The 14,877-nt window shown below is 39.8% G+C and overlaps 1 long non-coding RNA gene across 1 annotated transcript; it reads right to left on the bottom strand.

Annotated features, from left to right (window-relative positions):
* Positions 1 to 10,929: 10,929 nt before the first annotated feature.
* On the bottom strand, positions 10,930 to 12,073 carry LOC145821251 (uncharacterized). The gene is made up of 2 exons (XR_014363275.1): positions 11,962 to 12,073; positions 10,930 to 11,195 (listed from the first exon to the last, which is right to left on the bottom strand). It is a non-coding gene; the product is annotated as an uncharacterized LOC145821251 (long non-coding RNA).
* Positions 12,074 to 14,877: the final 2,804 nt, after the last annotated feature.

Genomic DNA, 14,877 nt, shown 5'->3' with positions numbered 1-14,877 from the left:
TGGCATGAAATGCATATACAAACATGCACACACTTTGGTTCGCAAACAAGGTATGAAGACAACTACTCTCAAGTATGAGCAATGAATGAAAAGCATGGATGTTTGACAATACTATAGGCCTCGAAATCATGCATTGGAATGGTGCCAAACCACTCACATAACACAAGGATAGCATGCAAGAAAGCTTAAAGTTTGAAACTAACAAAGGAACTTAAACCATGGCCATGCAAGGCAAGCCCCAAAGGGCCAAGGGCAACCAAAATAGTCCCAAGGTAGGTCAATATAAGACCAAAAGCATGCTTGAACCTAGCCAACACAAGCTAGAACAAAAGACCAAAAGCATGAAGCATGTAAGGCTAACAAGGGGTATTACACTACACCTATTACAACCAAACATGGCATGAATTAACCAATAAAAATCAGAGTTATGGCATGTCAAAATAAGCCCCAAAACCCACTTAGATGGCATCCCAAATGCCTAAGCATGGTGGCATACACAATGACCCACTCTTAAGGCATAAAACCCCAACTCTCCTAAGCATTAAAAGAGTGACAAAGGCAAGTGTATGACCACACTATATGGACTGAAATCACACATGAAATGATGCCAAATCATGAAAATGGTCTAAGCAATACATGCTAATGGACTTGATACACAAGGCTGACAAGTTAGATTGAACCATGGCTATACAAAACAATACATGCATGACCAAGACAACAAAAATCAGAGCTCAAGCATGGTAAAACATGAGGGAAAGCTCCTTTGAGTTGAGCCAAAACATGCAAGAATGATGATCCAAACACATGATGCATGTTAAGGCAATAGAGAGGATTGCAAGGCAAGTGTATGGTGCATGCAAGAGGCTATTAAACCAACCTTAGACAAAGGTATAACATTGAAAAATAACACCAAATACTTGCTGAAATGGGGCCAAAACATGCTAAGCAAACATGCTATTATTGTGAGCCATTTATACTAACATACAAGACACAAGGAGAGGGGGTTGTCCCTCTCCTATTCAAGACTCCAAAATCACCTTTTCACCACTGAAAATCCTCTGGATTTTAGTGGTGAGAAGGTCAAAACAAGGTGGTCCCAAAGCTCAAAAAGAAAGGCACAAAACAAGGCCAAACAAGGCCTAAAAGGGGGGTAAACTACCCCCAACACAAAAGTGACCTTAAACAATCATCACAAGCATGAAAAATTAGAACTTTTTATAGTAGAAAGTTAAGCTTAAATCAGCATGCAAATAGGTCTAAAAGCTTAAGCCAAAATGGGGGATTAAAAGGTAATTTACTCACCCTTGAAGAACACCTTCAAGAACACAACTCCAACAGCTTTTCTGAGCTCAAACCTCTCCAAAAACTCTAAAACCAACTCCTAAGGACCTTAGCAACCAAAGGATGGTGTTCTAGTAGGTGTTTGTGTGCAATAGTATGAAGATTCTACACTTTTGAGCACAAACAAGGGCAAAAGGAGAGAGAGGGGTAAAATATAGAGAGAGATAGATATATAACTTCTATCTCAACTTTTCAGAACCTTTGGAAAGGAAAGGGAGGCTCCCTACTTATAGAATTTCAATTCTCAAGCTTGTTTAACAAGCTTGAGTCTTGAAGGCAATCCCTCCATACACGTGTATGGAGGATGAAAATTGTGCCCACCAGCTGTCACAGCTGGCACAAAATATCTGCAAAATGCAGATGGAAAGGTCTCGGCTAAAAAATATGGTCGATCGACCAAAAAGAGTGCCGATCGGGCAACACTTATGGTTGATGGCAAGAAAACAAGGCCGATGGGTTAAGGAGATGGCCAACAAGCCACCCTCTTCCCTCAGAAGCAAAACCACAAGCCCTTGGTCCACAACCAAGTATAAAACAGACAAGTTGAGAGATCCTAAAGCAAGGCGTGTAGCCGAGACCTTCGGGAACTCAAAACGAACACAAGCATGGATGATCATTGAGTGTTCAAACGATGACGTCCAAGTCTTGAGGACTGTCAAAAATGGGGTGTCTACAGTTACCCCTCTTTGACAGAACTCGAAAGTCATAAGATGACGGGAGTGAATGTCAAAGCCCAGAGACGACCCATTTTTGACAAGGCCGAAAACTTAGACAAGCATACAAGATAACAAAGATATGCGCCCGTACGCAGGGGCAAGATGCAAATGACATGCACGATGCCAAACATAACTTATGATCATGCAAAGAGAGCTGTAATGAAGTATAACATGCAACAGTTTAAGCAAGTAAAGAAAGAACAGTCCTACACATTCCAACAGAAAGGATGTAAGAAAATTATACAATTCTCACTACGTCTCACGCGGAGAAGACTAAAAGCGACTACCGAGGACACCCGGAGTCTCAAACACAACATCTCTCAGCGTGTCATACGCGTGAGAGGAAAGAGAGCATCTCTCAGTGTATCACACGCAAGAGAGGAAAAGAAAGCGACATTTCTCAGCGTATCACACACAAGAGAAGAAAAGAGCATCCCTCAGCGTATCACACGCAAGAGAGGAAAGAGACAACACTTCTCAGCGTATCGCACGCAAGAGAAGAAAGAGAGTATCTCTCAGCGTGGCACATGCATGAGAGGAAAGAACTATGCAAGAAAGCGCAGTGATCCAAACGCGTGTCAAACGCGAGAGGAGAGAGATATGTCCAAACGCATGTCAAATGCGAGTGTAGAAGGGTTGCACAAGAAAGCGTGATGCACATAACAGTGCGAGAACGTCCAAACGCGGCACGCGAGTGGAGAAAGGTTGCGCAAGAAAGCGCGATGCACATAACAGTGCGGATACGTCCAAACATGGCACGCGAGTGGAGAAAGGATACGTCCAAACGCGGCACGCGAGTGGAGAAAGGATACGTCCAAACGTAGCATGCGAGTGGAGAAAGGGTACATCCAAACGCGGCACGCGAGTGGATAAAGGATACATCCAAACGCGGCATGCGAGTGGAGAAAGGTTGCGCAAGAAAGCACGATGCACATAACAGTGCGGATATGTCCAAACGCGGCACGCGAGTGGAGAAAGAGTACGTCCAAACATGGCACGCGAGTGGAGAAATGATATGTCCAAACGCGGCACGCGAGTGGAGAAAGGTTGCGCAAGAAAGCGCGATGCACATAACAGTGCGGATACGCCCAAACACGGTACGCAAATGGAGAAAGGATACGTCCAAACGCAGCACGCGAGTGGAGAAAGGTTGTGCAAGAAAGTGCAATGCATATAACAGTGCGGATATGTCCAAACGCGGCACGCGAGTGGAGAAAGGATACGTTGAAACGCAGCATGCGAGTGGAGAAAGGTTGCACAAGAAAGCACGATGCACGTAACAGTCGAATACGTCCAAACGCAGCACGCGAGTGGAGAAAGGTTGCAGTCAAATTGGACCGGAACTTCTCTTGAATGAACCGTACATACAACCATGTCTGGTTTCACCATCTTCAAATGAACCGTACATATAATAGCGTGCCTGCACAAAAAGAAACTTTGATAGATACAATAGAGTAGAAACATATGTAGATAGAACGCGCATAACAATGTAGGTCAAACGTGCGTGACAACGCAAGTAAAGTGTGCATGACAATGCAACTGAAGCAAACATGACAATGCAACCTAAGTGTACGCGTAACAATGCGAAAAAGGCATGCGTGACAATGCAGGCGAAGTGCATAACAACAGATGTAAGTAAAGCATGCGTGACAATGCAAGCAATGTGTATAACAATGAAAGGCATATATTCAACGAAAGCATGGTAAAGGCATGTTAATCGCGACGTTGAGATGCAACTTCAAAACAAGACGAGGCAGGCTCAATGCAAGAGCGAAAAGACGTATAATAAGCGCACTTATTACAAACATGACAAACATTGTAATGCAACATATTCAAAGCAATTTTTGAATCTTGTAACATACAAAAGGATACGAAAAAGGATATATCTTGTGCGTATCAAGTGCCGCACACGGAAGACACGGTTTGAGGTCAACACGAAGGCTGCTTAAGCTTCAAAAGTGCACTTTCGTACACTTTCTTGAAAGATGAGGGTACCAAACAACATAAATGACCCAAACAAGGGCACTGGAGGTGCATCAACCACAAGGGGAGGCCATCGGCCATCCATCGACCGTAAAATGAGCTTATCGGCCAAATATTTAGCCAATCGGCTAACAATTTGGCCGATCGGCCAAAAATAGCAATTTCGGGGCAGTTTTGTCCATTCACCTTGGGTCTTTAAATATAGGGCCTCAAACCCTATTTCCTCATTTTTCCCTTGCCAAAAATCCTTACTCTCTCTCTCTCTCTAGGTCATTCTCCACTCTTAGATCCGAGCTTTTCCCTTGTTTTCGAGCCTCCCGCGATGTTCGATTCGCGAAACCCTTTTCGTTTTACACACTTTGAACCGAACGAAACACGTTTTCAGTGCCACATTCACGATTTCCACCACTTGGGGTTTGTTTCCCCCGAGTTTACCTTGATCTTCGTGCCTTTTCCCACACTTCGACCTTTTCTCCCATTTTTCACCCCTCGGGGTTGACTTTTGGCATTCTTGCCCATTTTCCACATCCTCAGCCATTTTTGCACTCTTCTTGAGATGGCAGACGACATTCCACGGGGTGGGACTCCCCCAGAGATGGATACGGACCCTGAGGTCTAGCTCCTACCTCTTAGCATTCGACCATTCGACCCGGCGACATTGTCACACCCCAAATCCGGGCATGACCGGCCGTGGCCCACAGGGACTTAGCCCAAGGCACACGTAAGCCTAAACACGAATCCAATCACATTGAACAACTGAACAATAGTCCAATAATAAATAACCAAAACTCAATCCAGACATGCCACAATTATAAACGGCAAAATCAATCGTAATCAAAAGCCATCCAAACTTATAGGATATAAACAACCCACATATCAAAAATAATCCTAAATGAACTTCGATAAGAATAAATATAAATATGCAAAAACTTGACATAACACTCTAAACTAAAGGAATGCCCTAGAGGTCCATGCAATTGAGTCCTCGCTACGCCATGAGTCCACTCTAAGTCCTTCTAACACCTGGAAATGGTAAACAACTAAGTCAGCTGATAGCTCAGTGAGTAGCAACATGGATAGTAAATACAGTTTTGAAAACAGGGTTCAATTCCAAAATAAGATATATATCACAGAAACTAGATTGGCATACAGTTTGGTAAATACAATCTGTTTCAAAAAGAAGGTTCCACAATTCAACACTTGAAATACTCATGTCTCGCAAGAACATGATAAACGACATCTTTCACTTAAAACAGATTATGACATGAACACCAATAATTTTCTGGGTACCAATAAAAACAAATAATCTGCCACATATTTCTCAGGCTATAAGCCCCGTTGGATCCAATACCGAACTAAGAGTCATCCTCAGGGTGGCACCTGGGCCTTTTCTCAAAGACGATCTGATTGAAGGTCACCTAGTTGTTTTTAAAGGTCTGTTCCTTACAATCGTTGAGCACTAGAGTCATCACGGCCCAACCCGGATCTGTTCCCTAGTGGCCAGAGTCACCACACACAGTGGAATAATTTCCCTGGACTAAATACACACATGGTCCTAATAATCAATACACATCAGTTTCGCAAAACATTGTAGTTCATCATTATAAACATGAGACCAAAACAAATAGTTTACAGTATGCCAAGTTCACACATGTTTCAGAAATAATTTGATTCAATTGAAAATATAATAATTTATCAAAACAGTTTAATCATGAAAGAACAATTTAATTTTTCCAACAGTTCAGGGTAGGGGAACATTTATAAAAATATGTAGCATGAAACTACTCACCTGAAACGAAATAATATAATCCTCGAATAGAGTGTAAAAGTCCAACTAGTGGCCTGAACCAAGTATAAAAACTACGCGTCACAACTAATTTAAAAATACTAAAAAAAAATAGGAACTAAGTAACCTCAAACTAAAGCGCACTAACACGGCTCAACCCAACTCACCGTTACTCTTAAATATTACCTAAGTTCATATTCTTCAAGGTCTAAAATCACCCAAGACATAGATTCCGATCGAAACTTAACTAAAAATAACTTTAAGATGAAACAGTGTTTTAAACAAGTTTTCCCAATCTATTCGCTAACTTTGAAAATTACAAAACCCACTCCACGCTATTCGAAAAATTCCAATAACCTCCAGATATGATCTAATATATCCTAAGTTTCAAACCCAATTGGTTTCACTTGATTTGCTTATCAAAATAATTTTCTACAATTCATTATATCCAAACAGGTTGTTTTCTGCAGCACTTTAAAGAAATTGACGGTTCTCTTAATATACATGAGCAATCAATGCAAGGCCAAAAACATACGAAACTAGTCTCGTAACCGGTTCTAATGACACTAATTTGATAATTTTTGGATTTATACCCAAAGAGAACAACAATCCCGAATTTACTGTTTCGGACTGGTTTCCTGGACAGATTTGAATACCTCAATTTATATGGATTTCGACTCCCAAAAATTATGAAAAAATCCAGATATGCAATTCAATGTGTAATTGATCTACTGTAAAAAATTTCAGATTAAAATTCATCCGTTTGATATGGTTTCTTGATTTTTAAAGTTAGCGATTATGTGCAGAATTTTTGGACTAAGATTTACACCGATTCTTTATACATGAATTTAACTCCTTAGATTTCTTAACAGCATATATATATACACAAAATACATACACCTACAATCTCTCCATCAATGAATTAAATAACAATATTATTAGGATAAAGAACAAAGAAAGAAGAGAAGAAAACCTAGGAAGCCACACAGCACAACACACCCAAAGCTCTCCTTCTTGGCTACAACAATAATCTTGATGATTGAAAAACCCCTCTCTTTTCTTCATAAACCCACGGCTGCTAGGGCTGCTAGGGCTGCTAGTGTTGTGGAAAACAATTATAACAAGAGTTAGGGTTTGTGTTTATTTTATTTTATACTAGTGGTGGGCACACTTAGGTCAAATAGATAGATAAATATACAAAATACATATATAAGTTACATGCAATTCAAATGGTAAGAGTCTAACTTATTAATTTTGTGGTCTAGAGTTCAAGTCACACCCTCTTCTCTATTTTTTTTTAAATAATAAATCTTGCTTCTCAATCAATGACTTTCACCATAAATTTATTTTAGGTTTAAAATTAATTAAAAGATCCTCCAATAATATTTAATTTGCACTTAAAGATTCATAATAAAATATTTGAGATTTGTAAAATTATTATGTAATTATTTACTTAATTTTTATATTCGGGTTCTCACATTCTCCCCCACTAAAAAAAAGTTTCGTCCTCGAAACTAACCTGAGTAAATCATGAGAATAGATGTGGGTACTTCTCGCGCATCTTGTCCTCGCATTCCCAAGTCGCCTCTTCAACTAGATGATTACGCCACAGTACCTTAACCAATTTAATGACCTTTGTACGCAACCTTTTCTCTTTCGAATCCAAAATCTGAACAGGTATCTCCTCATACGAAAAAATCCTTTCTAATTTGAAGCGGCTCATAATCTATCACATACGACGGACTGTGCACATATTTCCTCAGCATAGACACGTGAAACACATTATGCACTCCTGCCAACCTAGGGGGTAAAACAACACGGTACACAACCTCACTAACCTTCTCTAATACCTCAAATGGTCCAATGTATCTAGAACTCAACTTTCCTTCCTTTCCAAACCTGATGACTCCTTTCCATGGTGATACTTTCAAGAATACCATATCCCCCACATGAAACTCTAAATCTCTCCTACGATGATCAACATAACTTTTTTGTTTACTCTGAGCAGTCAATAATCTCTCTCTAATGGTGATAATTTTCTGTGTAGCATCCTCCACCAAATCAAGTCCCAACATTTGCCTCTTACCAACCTCATACCAGCACAAATGAGACCTATACTTCCTCACATACAAAGCCTCATAAGGCGTTACTCCCAAACTAGAATGATAACTATTATTATACGCAAACTCCATGAGCGGCAAATAATCATCCCAATTACCTCTCCACTCCGAAGCATAAGCCCTCAACATATCCTGAAGGATTTGAATAGTCCTCTCCAATACCCCATCTGTCTAAGGGTGATAAGCTGAACTAAAATTTAACCAAGTACCCATAACTGACTGTAACGCACCCCAAAACTTAGACACAAAACGAGGATCCCGATCTGACACTATTGACACAGGTGCACCATGCAATCTAACAATCTCATTCACATAAAACTGTGCAAATCGAGCTAGAGAATAGTTCATCCGAACTGCAATAAAATGTTCTGGCTTGGTTAATCTATCAACAACAACCCAAACTGCATCGTGATTACTACTAGTACAAGGTAAACCACACACAAAGTCCATGGTATCATGATCACACTTCCACTCTGGTATAGGTAAGGGTTGTAGTTTCCCCGCAGGTTTCTAATATTATACTTTAACTTGTTAACACACCAAACACTGAGCCACAAATTCTGCAATATCTCCCTTTATACCATTCCACCAAAAATGTTCATAAAGATCCCGATACATCTTAGTACTTCCAAGATGAATGCTATAACTATAACTAGAACTATGTGCCTCTGCCATAATCTCCTTCCTCAAATCACAACCTACAGAAACACAAATTCGGCTACGGAATCTAAGCAACCCGTCATCACTAACCACAAAGTCTACATTCTTACCCTCTGCCATCTCTCCTTTAATACACTCACACTGGTGGTCAATCTCCTGTGCTAAACGAATCCGTTCTCTAAAGGTTGGCTGAACTGTCAATTGACTACAATAAGCCCTATCACCAGGCGTAACAACCTCAAGCCTCAAACGTCTCATGTCTTCCGCAAAACAACTCTTAATACACAAAGCAGCTGTATCTCCAATTGCGACCTTCCTACTCAAGGCATCTGCCACTACATTTCCTTCCCTGGATGATACAAAACGTTTACACCGAAATCTTTTAGTAACTCAAGCCATCTTCTTTGCCTCAAATTTAGTTCCTTCTGTGTGAAAATATACTTCAAACTCTTATGATCAGTGTAAATCTCACATGACTCTCCATACAAATAATGTCGCTAGATCTTAAGAGCAAAAATCACTGCTGCTAACTCTAAGTCGTGCGTAGGATAGTTTCTCTCATGTACTTTCAACTGTCGTGACGCATAAGCAATCACCTTCCCATGCTGCATGAGCACACATCCTAAACCCTGTCGTGAAGCATCACTATAAATCACAAAACCACCTCCATCTGTAGGTAAGGCAAGGATTGGAGCTAATATCAACGTTTGTTTAAACTCTTAGAAGCTACACTCACAATCATCATTCCACTCAAACTTTACCTCTTTCCTAGTGAGGTTTATAAATGGCAAAGCAATACAGCAGAATCCTTCCACAAACTGTCTATAATATCCAGCAAGCCCTAGAAAGCTACGTACCTCTGTCACAGAAATAGGTTGCAGCCAATCAATAATTGCTATCACCTTCGTGCTATCCATAGATACCCCATCTTTACTCACTACATAGCTCAAAAAGGATACACTGCTCAACCAGAATTCACACTTCTTAAATTTTGCATACAGTCTCTTCTCTCTAAGGATCTAAAATACTACCCTCAAATACTGCTCATGCTCCTCTTTACTCCTCGAATAAATTAGGATATCATCAATAAACACTACCACAAATTTTATCCAGTTGGGGTTTAAATACTCAGTTCATTAAATCCATGAATGTGGCTGGTGCATTTGTGAGACCAAAAGGTATCACCAAGAACTCATAATGCTTATAACGGGTTCTAAAAGCAGTCTTAGGAACATCCTCATTCTTTACTTTCAACTGGTGATAGCCTAACCTCAAGTCAATCTTAGAGAATACTTGAACTCCCTACAATTGGTCAAATATGTCAACAATACGTGGCAAAGGATACATATTCTTCACTGTGACTTTGTTTGGTTCTCAACAATCAATACACAACCTCATAGACCCATCATTCTTCTTCACAAACAACACATGTGCTCCCCAAGTTGAAACACTAGGCTTAATAAAACATTTCTCTAACAACTTCTATAACTAAGTTTGAAACTCCCTCAACTCCAATGGTGCCATTATATAGGGGACTTTAGAAATAAGTGTTGTGTTGGGACCAAGTTAATGAAAAATTCTACCTCGCGATCTAGAGGAAGTCCAGGTAGATCCTTTGGAAAAACATCAACACAATCACTCACTACAGGCAACTCCTCTAACTTCTATTCTGACAGTTCAATACTCACCACACAAGCTAAATAATCATTACACCATTTACTTAACATTCGATTAGCCTAAAAGGAAGAAGTAAAACAGATAGAAGACCCTTTCCTATCCCCCTGGAAGAAAAACTCAAGTTCTCCCAGCATAGCAAAAACTACTCCCATTATAAAACAATCAATAAAAGCATGATGCTTTGTCAACAAATCCATCTCCAAAATCACATCAAAATCCTTCATCTCTAAAGAAATCAAATCCACTAGAAAAATCCTACCATCCATCTTTATCTGACAAGATCTACAGACATCTCTCAACACTACTGTTTCTCCTAATGGATTACACACGGTAATACAAACATCAAAGGCTCACAAAGAATCAAAAATCCGTGTAAATATCTAGGTACCAACGCTTAACCTCAAACTGAAATCAAGAAAGATTCAACACAAGTTTAAACAAAACTAACTTAACCAAACACTACTAAGGACTAGAAGGACTCGGACCTCGTCTAAATGATGAAATGCAAGATATGTAACTCGATAAATCTACAGCTCTGATACCACAATTGTCACACCCCAAATCCGGGCATGACCGGCCGTGGACCACAGGGACTTAGTCCAAGGCACACGTAAGCCTAAACACGAATCCAATCACATTGAACAACTGAACAATAGTCCAATAATAAATAACCAAAACTCAATCCAGACATGCCACAATTATAAACGGCAAAATCAACCGTAATCAAAAGCCATCCAAACTTATGGGATATAAACAACCCACATATCAAAAATAATCCTAAATGAACTTCGATAAGAATAAATATAAATATGCACAAACTTGACATAACACTCTAAACTAAAGGAATGCCCTAGAGGTCCATGCAATTGAGTCCCCGCTACGCCATGAGTCCACTCTAAGTCCTTCTAACACCTGGAAATGGTAAACAACTAAGTCAGCTGATAGCTCAGTGAGTAGCAACATGGATAGTAAATACAGTTTTGAAAACAGGGTTCAATTCCAAAATAAGATATATATCACAGAAACTAGATTGGCATACAGTTTGGTAAATACAATCTATTTCAAAAAGAAGGTTCCACAATTCAACACTTGAAATACTCATGTCTCGCAAGAACATGATAAACGACATTTTTCACTTAAAACAGATTATGACATGAACACCAATAATTTTCTGGGTACCAATAAAAACAAATAATCTGCCACACATTTCTCAGGCTATAAGCCCCGTTGGATCCAATACCGAACTAAGAGTCATCCTCAGGGTGACACCTGGGCCTTTTCTCAAAGACGATCCGATTGAAGGTCACCTAGTTGTTTTTAAAGGTCTGTTCCTTACAATCGTTGAGCACTAGAGTCATCACGGCCCAACCCAGATCTGTTCCCTAGTGGCCAGAGTCACCACACACAGTGGGATAATTTCCCTGGACTAAATACACACATGGTCCCAATAATCAATACACATCAGTTTCGCAAAACATGGTAGTTCATCATTATAAACATGAGACCAAAACAAATAGTTTACAGTATGCCAAGTTCACACATGTTTCAGAAATAATTTGATTCAATTGAGAATATAATAATTTATCAAAACAGTTTAATCATGAAACAACAATTTAATTTTTCCAACAGTTCAGGGTAGGGGAATATTTATAAAAATATGTAGCATGAAACTACTCACCTGAAACGCAATAATATAATCCTCGAATAGAGTGTAAAAGTCCAACTAGTGGCCTGAACCAAGTATAAAAACTACGCGTCACAACTAATTTAAAAATACTAAAAAAAAATAGAAACTAAGTAACCTCAAACTAAAGCGCACTAACACGGCTCAACCCAACTCACCGTTACTCTTAAATATTACCTAAGTTCATATTCTTCAAGGTCTAAAATCACCCAAGACATAGATTCCGATCGAAACTTAACTAAAAATAACTTTAAGATGAAACAGTGTTTTAAACAAGTTTTCCCAATCTATTCGCTAACTTTGAAAATTACAAAACCCACTCCACGCTATTCGAAAAATTCCAATAACCTCCAGATATGATCTAATATATCCTAAGTTTCAAACCCAATTGGTTTCACTTGATTTGCTTATCAAAATAATTTTCTACAATTCATTATATCCAAACAGGTTGTTTTCTGCAGCACTTTAAAGAAATTGACGGTTCTCTTAATATACACGAGCAATCAATGCAAGACCAAAAACATACGAAACTAGTCTCGTAACCGGTTCTAATGACACTAATTTGATAATTTTTGGATTTATACCCAAAGAGAACAACAATCCCGAATTTACTGTTTCGGACTGGTTTCCTGGACAGATTTGAATACCTCAATTTATATGGATTTCGACTCCCAAAAATTATGAAAAAATTCAGATATGCAATTCAATGTGTAATTGATCTACTGTAAAAAATTTCAGATTAAAATTCATCCGTTTGATATGGTTTCTTGATTTTTAAAGTTAGCGATTATGTGCAGAATTTTTGGACTAAGATTTACACCGATTCTTTATACATGAATTTAACTCCTTAGATTTCTTAACAGCATATATATATACACAAAATACATACACCTACAATCTCTCCATCAATGAATTAAATAACAATATTATTAGGATAAAGAACAAAGAAAGAAGAGAAGAAAACCTAGGAAGCCACACAGCACAACACACCCAAAGCTCTCCTTCTCGGCTACAACAATAATCTTGATGATTGAAAAACCCCTCTCTTTTCTTCATAAACCCACGGCTGCTAGGGCTGCTAGGGCTGCTAGTGTTGTGGAAAACAATTATAACAAGAGTTAGGGTTTGTGTTTATTTTATTTTATACTAGTGGTGGGCACACTTAGGTCAAATAGATAGATAAATATACAAAATACATATATAAGTTACATGCAATTCAAATGGTAAGAGTCTAACTTATTAATTTTGTGGTCTAGAGTTCAAGTCACACCCTCTTCTCTATTTTTTTTTTTAATAATAAATCTTGCTTCTCAATCAATGACTTTCACCATAAATTTATTTTAGGTTTAAAATTAATTAAAAGATCCTCCAATAATATTTAATTTGCACTTAAAGATTCATAATAAAATATTTGAGATTTGTAAAATTATTATGTAATTATTTACTTAATTTTTATATTCGGGTTCTCACAGACATACCGGCCGGCGATACACAAACTGCCTCTTGATAGCATCCGTCAGTTCAGGAGCTACGCGCGAGGTGCGCCATTGGAGCTCCTACTACGCGAGCTGGAGTTGCACCTTTCCTACGGCGCTGCTGAGGTACATTCTTCCCTTTTTTTACTTTCTGCAATGTAGATTGTATCTCAAATAGCCAATTATGTTCTTTAACTGAATAACCCAAACACACTGACACATCACATGCTTAGTTCACCGTGAGCACACCCACACCCGATATCTGTTTGAACTCGAATACATGCACACACACTGCATTTTATAAATTCTGAACGCATTCAAACACTGTATTTCTAACATTACTTCGCAACTGTTTGTCTTGAACACAGGAAGATTCCCATGAGTTGCCTGACACGGTTCACCACATCGTCGATTAGGCTGGCTTCTGCGTCTTCTGCGTGGGACTCTCACGCCTCACTACGAGTAGGCCCCTTCTTGGTGCTTTGGTGGAGAGGTGGTGGGACACCACCGATTCCTTTCACCTTTCCGCTGCAGAGGAGATGACGATGACTCCCTTCGACTTCTCGATGCTCACCGGCATCAGGGTAGAGGGTGATTCGATTCCCTTTGACACCGACATGGGCGAGTGGGACGCTGCCCAGATCTACTTGCTTGGCACTTGGCCGCCTCTCTCCCAGCCAGGGTTCGTGAGGTATTCTTGGTTCGAGGACCAGTTTCGGATTAAGGCGCCCACGACCCGTGAGAAGGTGGAGCAGTATGCTCGAGGCTTCATCATGTTCTTGTTGGAGACCACCCTCTTCACCGACCGGGCGAACACTACAGCCCTTTATTTGTTGAGCACACTGGTGGACGTGACCAGGATTTGACGCTACGACTGGGGTGGCACAAGCTTGGCCACACTTTACGGATATATGAGTTCATCCTCTCGCCGCAGTGGACATCTGCTTGGAGGCTACTGGCGAGCCTGGGAGGTACACCTTCCCTTTCTATTTTTTAATTCTGCTTTACATTATCTGTACACCACACACACTGCACAATACACTGCACACCATCTCTGATTTCTGCTTTATCTGCACACTGCCTTACTGATAAAATATACTCATTCTTACCCTGTTTCACTCTGTAGTTGTGGGTGTATGCCTACTTTCCGAGGCTTTCCCCACTGCCGGATGTAGAGATGTCCCCCACTGTCCCATACTCTCATCGATACGATGTAAGGTGTGAGCGGAGGCCGCGGGAGTCTTTCCTATTCTTCCGTAGATACTTCGATAGCATTACCACCGCAGAGGTATTTCAAACATTACAGTTTATTTAAGCTTCGCTTTGCATCGTACTTTTAATAATAGATAGTAAACTGTATATCTTGTTATTTGCAGATTACCTGGCAGCCTTGGGCTGCGTTGCCGGAGGCCGTCAGAGACCAGTATGCAGGTGC

The sequence above is a fragment of the Camellia sinensis genome, chromosome 3 (assembly GCF_055761805.1).
Source record: "Camellia sinensis isolate YWXY chromosome 3, ASM5576180v1, whole genome shotgun sequence".
In the NCBI taxonomy this organism is placed as follows: Eukaryota; Viridiplantae; Streptophyta; class Magnoliopsida; order Ericales; family Theaceae; genus Camellia; species Camellia sinensis.
This window is presented reverse-complemented; position numbering and strand designations above follow the sequence as displayed.